Below are 6,558 nucleotides of genomic sequence, written 5' to 3'. Positions count from 1 at the left end.
CATTTCTGACCCCCCTGCAAACTGACTAATCATACTCCCTACGTTCAGATTCAAATCATTAATATATTTGACAAATTATCGCTTATTTTTATGGTAAACCACAAGCTTTCAATTACAAAAACAACTCTCGACTGTCACTCTCTGTCTCCTATTACAAGACAAAATTTGGATCCAATTTGCCAACTTGCCCTGGATCCCACCCAGTCTCATCTTTTAGTCCACAAGAGATTGTAGACACTGAAATCATGGGGAAAACACAAAGGTGTGAAGAAGAGGCCCGACCCAAAGCATCATCTGTCCATTCCCCCCACAGAGGCTGCCTGGCCATAGAATTGTTCCAGCGCTTTGTGTTTTGCTCAATCTCCTCTGTGGAATCTTGTCCACAGCCCGACTGAAGTCCATGCAGACAGCATCAACCACACTGCCCTTCTTTAAACAAAACCTCTTTGAAAACTCAAATCAAATTCGTCACCTTGGATCTCCTCCAAGTAAATCCATGGTGACTGTCTTGAATTAATCTCTGTCTTTCCAAGTGTAGATTAGCCACTCTCACAGAAATGTTTTCAATAATTTCTCTAGCTATTTGGAGAATCCCAGTCTTTCCCTGATTTTTTGTCTTGCCCTTCATGTACTTTTACAAGCATGATCCCAGGAATGAGTGGGTTAACATATGATGAGCTTTTGACAGCACTGGGCTTGTACTCGCTGGAGTTTAGAAGGATGAGGGGACACCTCATTGAAACGTACCGAATAGTGAAAGCCTTTGGTAGAGTGGATGTGGAGAGGATGTTTCCACTAGTGGGAGATTCTAGGACCAGATGTCAAAGCCTCAGTATAAAAGGACGTTCCTTCAGGAAGGATATGGGGAGGCATTTCTTTAATCAGAGGACGGTGAATATGTGGAATTCATTGGCACAGAGAGCTGTGGAGGTGGTCCATGGATATTTTTGGCAGAAATTAATAGATTCTTGATTGGTACGAGTGTTAGGGGAGAGTCTAGGGTTAAAGGGCACAGCCTCAGAATAAAAGGACTTGGCTAAGGAGGGGAGATGAGGAGGAATTTCTTTATTCAAGGTTGGTGAATCTAGAATTCATTGCCACAGACAGCTTTGGAGGTCAAGTCAATGGGTATTTTTAAAGCAGGGATTGATAGGTTCTTGATTAATAAGGATGTCAAAGATTATGGGGAGAAGGCAGGAGAATGGGGTTGAGAGGGAAGGTAGATCAGTCATGATTGAACGGCAGAGTAGACTTGATGGGCCGAATGGCCTAATTATGCTCCTATGACTTATGAACTTAGGCCTCTGGTCCAAGACTCAGCCACCAGTGGGAACATCCTCTCCACATCCACTCTGTCCAGACTTTACACTATTTGGTAAGTTTCAACGACATTCCACCTCATCCTTCTAAACTCCAGCGAGTACAGGCCCAGTGCTGTCAAACGGTCACGATATGTTAACCCAATAATTCCTGGGATCATAGTCAAATTGAAGCCCTTTGAAGCATCTCATGCTAAGCTAGTAATGAGGTAAGAGTCAAAAGAGAGTCAATAGTAATTAATAGTAAGATTAAACGAGAACTTACCAGTTTGAAGTTTGATCTGCATTTTATGAGGAGTTACGATGAGGGATTACGTGAAGAGCCCGCTCAGCACACATGCGCGGCATACTTCAAAGCAGCGGTGTGGAATCACAGATAGACACAGTTATTGAAGTAAACATAGTAAAGACAAGGAGACATCAGTTTATCAGTTTGACGCATATTATTGAGGGTGGGAGCGGAGGGCACGTAATCCCTCATCGTAACTCCTTATAAAATACAGATCAAACTTCAAACTGGTAAGTTCTCGTTTAATCTGACTATTTTACTTCGGAGTCATGTGACTGATTCCGTGAAGACTTCAAAGCTCTGTGATTTCAAACCGTGTAACAGGTATTACTTCACGCACTGCCGAAGTCCTTGAGGGAGGAAGTGTGTTATCGTAATCAACCAATGAATCTGTTTGTAGAAAAACACAATGTTATTTTTTAACAATAACAACAAAGAAATTAAATTGCTCCCCTGGGCTTAAATTAAATATTTGCAGTCTGTAAAATCTTTCCTGCAAATAAAACAGGTTTTGCCAACGGCTTATTATAAAATTTCTGAACGGTCTTTCCCCCGACTATCCTGCTGTAGCCAGGATGTGGTCTATAGGCACGTCCATTCTTTTAGCCGTCGACGTGGATGCTGCCCTGGTGGAATAAAATTTGTAGCCCGGAATTCCACGACTGGATTAGGTGTTCCTGGTCTGCTCTGTTTGATCAGTCCCTGGATAACGACAGAGATCTGGTCTGGAGCTGTGAGCATGCTGTCCAGTCGCAATAGGTGTAGTGACTGGACCCTCTGTGCAGATACAAGTGCCATCAACATGAGTGTTTTGAGCATTTGTTCCAGGTTGAGGGATCTGGCTGGTGGCCATCCCATGAGGTATGTCAGGACCACACTGACATCCCATGTATGGGTGTAGCTTGGTCTAGGGGGTTAGAGTTGTAAATACCCTTCATTAGTTTGACCACCAGCGGGTGGGACCCCATGGCCTGTTGTCCTGGAGCTGGTTTTAAATAGACAGGCAGGGCAATTCTAGCTGTGTTGATGGCTCTGTAGCTGAGTCCTTCATCGTGGTGTAGGTTCGCCAGGAATTCCAGTACGTTGGTAACTGTAGCGGTTGAGTAGGTGGTCCCTGTATCCAAGCAGTACTTCTCCCATTTCTTGATGCTGGACAAGTGCTGTTTTTTAGTGGATGTTCGGAGGGATGCTGACATGGTGTCGATGGTTAGTTCTGATAATCCCAGTCCCAGAAGTGGTTTGTGCAGAATCTGCAACCCAGGAGTTTGATTTTCATGGCACGGGTGGTTTGTGCCCGACACTGGGTGTTAATAACTCTGGGCCACTGGGGAATACCATCGGAGTTTCAACAACCATGTCATGGAGTATTGGGAACCATGGCTGCGTAGGCCAGTCGGGTACTATCAAAATACCTGAAGCAGAGTCCATTTGTATTGTGCGTAGTCCCCGACTGATGAGGCAGAAGGGAGGAAATGCATAGAAGAAGAATTTCCCCAATCCAGCGTGAAAGCATCTACCGCTGCTGCCTCAGGGTCTGGTTCCCAAGCGACATACATAGGTACCTGGTGATTTAGCCTTGATGCAAATAAATCGATATCTGGCGTGCCATATTGCTTGATAACATTTGCAAATTTTTTGGGGTTTAACATCCATTCGATGTTGTCATTAAATTTACGTGACCTGGTGTCTGCCACTGTATTTAGCTTACCTGACAGGTAAGTTACTGATAGCCAAATATGTCTTTCGACACACCATTGCCAAATTGTGTTGGCCAACTTGTCCCATGATACCGACTTTATGCCGCCCATATGGTTAATGTAGGCCACCACCGTAGTATTATCTATTTGTAACCGTACATGCAAGTGATGCATATTTGTGCATATGCTTTTAAACCATAAAAGTCACCCAACATCTGTTGATAATCAATGCCCAGTGTAAGTGGTAACGATGACTCTGTCTTAGTCCATCTACTACTTGTTAGTGATGATAATAGGTTGAAATTATGCCAAACGTTTTTTGCCCACCACTGTAGTTATGATATTGCTTCAGTGGGTAACTTCATGACACGATCATAATGACCTGTATGTCATTTTGGTGCCTGTATCTTTGCTCTTTGTAAGTTTTGACAGTGCAAAGGTCCGAATTGTGTAGACGGAAATGCTGCTACCATTTTCCCAATTACTCTGTTACTTGTCGAATAGTTGGGAGTACGTGGACCATTAAATTGTTGCATGATTGTGCCAATTCAACTGTTTTGTCTCTTGGCAATGTTACAGTCACGTAGACTGAATTAATTGTGAAGCCCAAGTAGTCCATGATTGTGGATGGCTTCAACTTAGATTTATCTGGATGTAAGACAATCCCAGGGTTTCGAGTAACTGTTTGGTAGCTGATACAGCTAACATAGTCAATTCCATGGTCTTGCCTATTTTTTATTTTATTTTATTTATTTTTTTAAGATATCATCAAGATATGCCATGACAATATGTTTTTGTCTTGTGAATATTGCCAGAGCTGGTTTTAGTATCTTGGTGAATGATCTTGGGCTGATGTGAATCCATTGGGTAACGTTTTAAATTGCCATTGCTGCCCCATCCAGGTAAATTTCAGGTATCTGCGATGATCCTTGTGAATGGTACTAAATAGTAAACATCTTTAAGATCAATGCTTGCCATGAAGTATCCTTTGGAAATTAGTTGTTTGGCAGTAACAACCGTTTCCATTTTGAAATGTATATACTTAACAAACATATTTAGTGAAGTTAAGTCAATGATGATGCGACATCCACCATCTTTTTGGGTTTAGTGACGAATATTTGATACGAATTCCAAGGGTTCATGTTTCCCATGATACCCTTTGTAATTAGTCTCACCAGTTCAGCTTGTCCCTCTTGTTTCATTAACGGAGAGGGAAAATACCCTCTGGGGTAAATGTTGAACTGGTGGCAATTTTTCTAGTATGAATTGTATTTTGTATCCACTAAAGCCATTGAGTATATACTGATCACTCGTGATAAGCTCCCGTGCTTCTTAAAACAGGTGTAATCTCCCCCCAGTTAGTATTAAGCCCCTATTTTCTATACGTTGGTAGGAACCAGACCCACCTACCTCCATGGTTATGGGTATTCTTCTGTTTCCTGCCGGTCCAACGTGTCTTGCACGTTGTCTGACGTGGCGGTGATGTTGGGGGGTGGCGCATTTTCCATGGGGCCTGCTCTGGGCCCTGGCCTGAAAGGCTTACGGGATTGGCATGCAGGCCCCGAGCTTTCACCAGTACCATGAGGTAGACCCTCCTGGTGGACGTGTTAGAGGTACTGCTGACTGGTTTATGTGTGGTGCTCATTCCAGACCCTGCCCTCTTGCGCCGAATATTTTGGACACTTCGTCCAGTTTTTTAGGCTTGGTTTGGTAACTCAGCCAGACAGCAGGATCTGTGGTTGTGAGGTCGGCGTTCTCGCAGTCCTGTAAATTTTTTTGAGTTGAGGGCAGGTTTTATAACTTCCTGAGAAGTTGCGGAGCACTGCGAACAGTAGGGTCAGGTGTTTTGCCATACTACCCTGACCCTCTGGAAAGAGCATGCGAAAATGATAACCGACGTCAGGGATATCAAATTCATTTTAAGATATTTGGGTTTTTAAAAGCGATGCTCAATGTACCCCCCAATAACGGTGGGCACTTTGAGTAAATGCAATTTAGGGGAGGCGTGATGAAATCCAACACCTCATGACTACGTGTCTTGGAGAGGTTTTTTGAAAAGAACAGGTAGTAAGCTGGCCGCCAGTTGAGACTGAAAAGCCATCTCTCTAGTGGTGGAGCCACATAGCGGCCACACCCAGCAGCTCTTCCTGATCCTGTACCTCAAGCATACTCCCGATGTTGTTCAGCCAGTGACCCCTCTTCTTGACCAGCCCAGCTCTGGTTCCCATCAATCCCTCGACAAGGGAGATGGCCAGTGCTGTTAGGCACTGGAGTGGGAGTGTTAGCTCCCTTGGCAGACTTGCCCCTGCTCCTGAGGCAAGTCTCGCTGGAGTTTTTAGCTCCATGACCTTCCTCTGGCTTGGAGAAACAGACACTTGTTTCTTGTTTGAAGCGCTGATCCCATCTTCCGTGTCTGTCTCCAGCCTGAGGCTGGTCCTGACCATGCTGTTAGAGGCTGTCTGCTGTATTCGGGCGGCATTTCAGCGGTTCTCGGGCGGTGAGTCTCCTTGTCGGGAGTCTGCAGGGGTGCCGGCTGGTTTTTAAAATTCCCTCCAGTCCGCTGCTGTTGGTCAGACAGCTGTTTTAGCGGACTAGGCATCAGTGCAGCACCCGTGTCTGTGGACCGCAGCTTGTGCGGTCCCGTTGCCGCCTCTCCCCCCTCCACTGTCGGCTCCTTCCCTGGAGTCGAGCGGGGGCCGCTTCCCTCTGCTGCTTTGCTCCCCCTGGAGCAAAAACAAACGCAAAGACTGACTTTACTCTGAAGGTAAGTACTTACTTAACGTACCTTTCCTTCAGGCTCGTAGCGGGAGCGCCTGACTCCCGCCTGCCGCTGTTGCACTGCTGACGTTAATGCCGCGCATGTGTGCTGAGCGGGCTCTTCACGGAATCACTCACGTGACTCCGAAGTAAAATTGTCATATGTACCGACGATAGAATAATGAAATTCTTACCTGCAGCAGCATAACAGGCCAATAAACTTAATACTCAGATCGCATACAATAAACACACAAAAATCCATTAATTCTATACATTATCCCCAATTAGAATAGAATAGAATAATAGAATAGAATAGTTTCTTTATTGTCATTGTAACATGAACCATGTACAACGACAGTGGAAACTAAATGACCATAAGCCTAAATGACCATACTCTTACACAATAGACAATAGGTGCAGGAGTAGGCCATTCTGCCCTTCGAGCCAGCACCGCCATTCAATGTGATCTTGGCTGATCATCCTCAATCAGTACCCC

This window comes from Amblyraja radiata, chromosome 33, assembly GCF_010909765.2.
Source record: "Amblyraja radiata isolate CabotCenter1 chromosome 33, sAmbRad1.1.pri, whole genome shotgun sequence".
Lineage (NCBI taxonomy): Eukaryota > Metazoa > Chordata > Chondrichthyes > Rajiformes > Rajidae > Amblyraja > Amblyraja radiata.
This window is presented reverse-complemented; position numbering follows the sequence as displayed.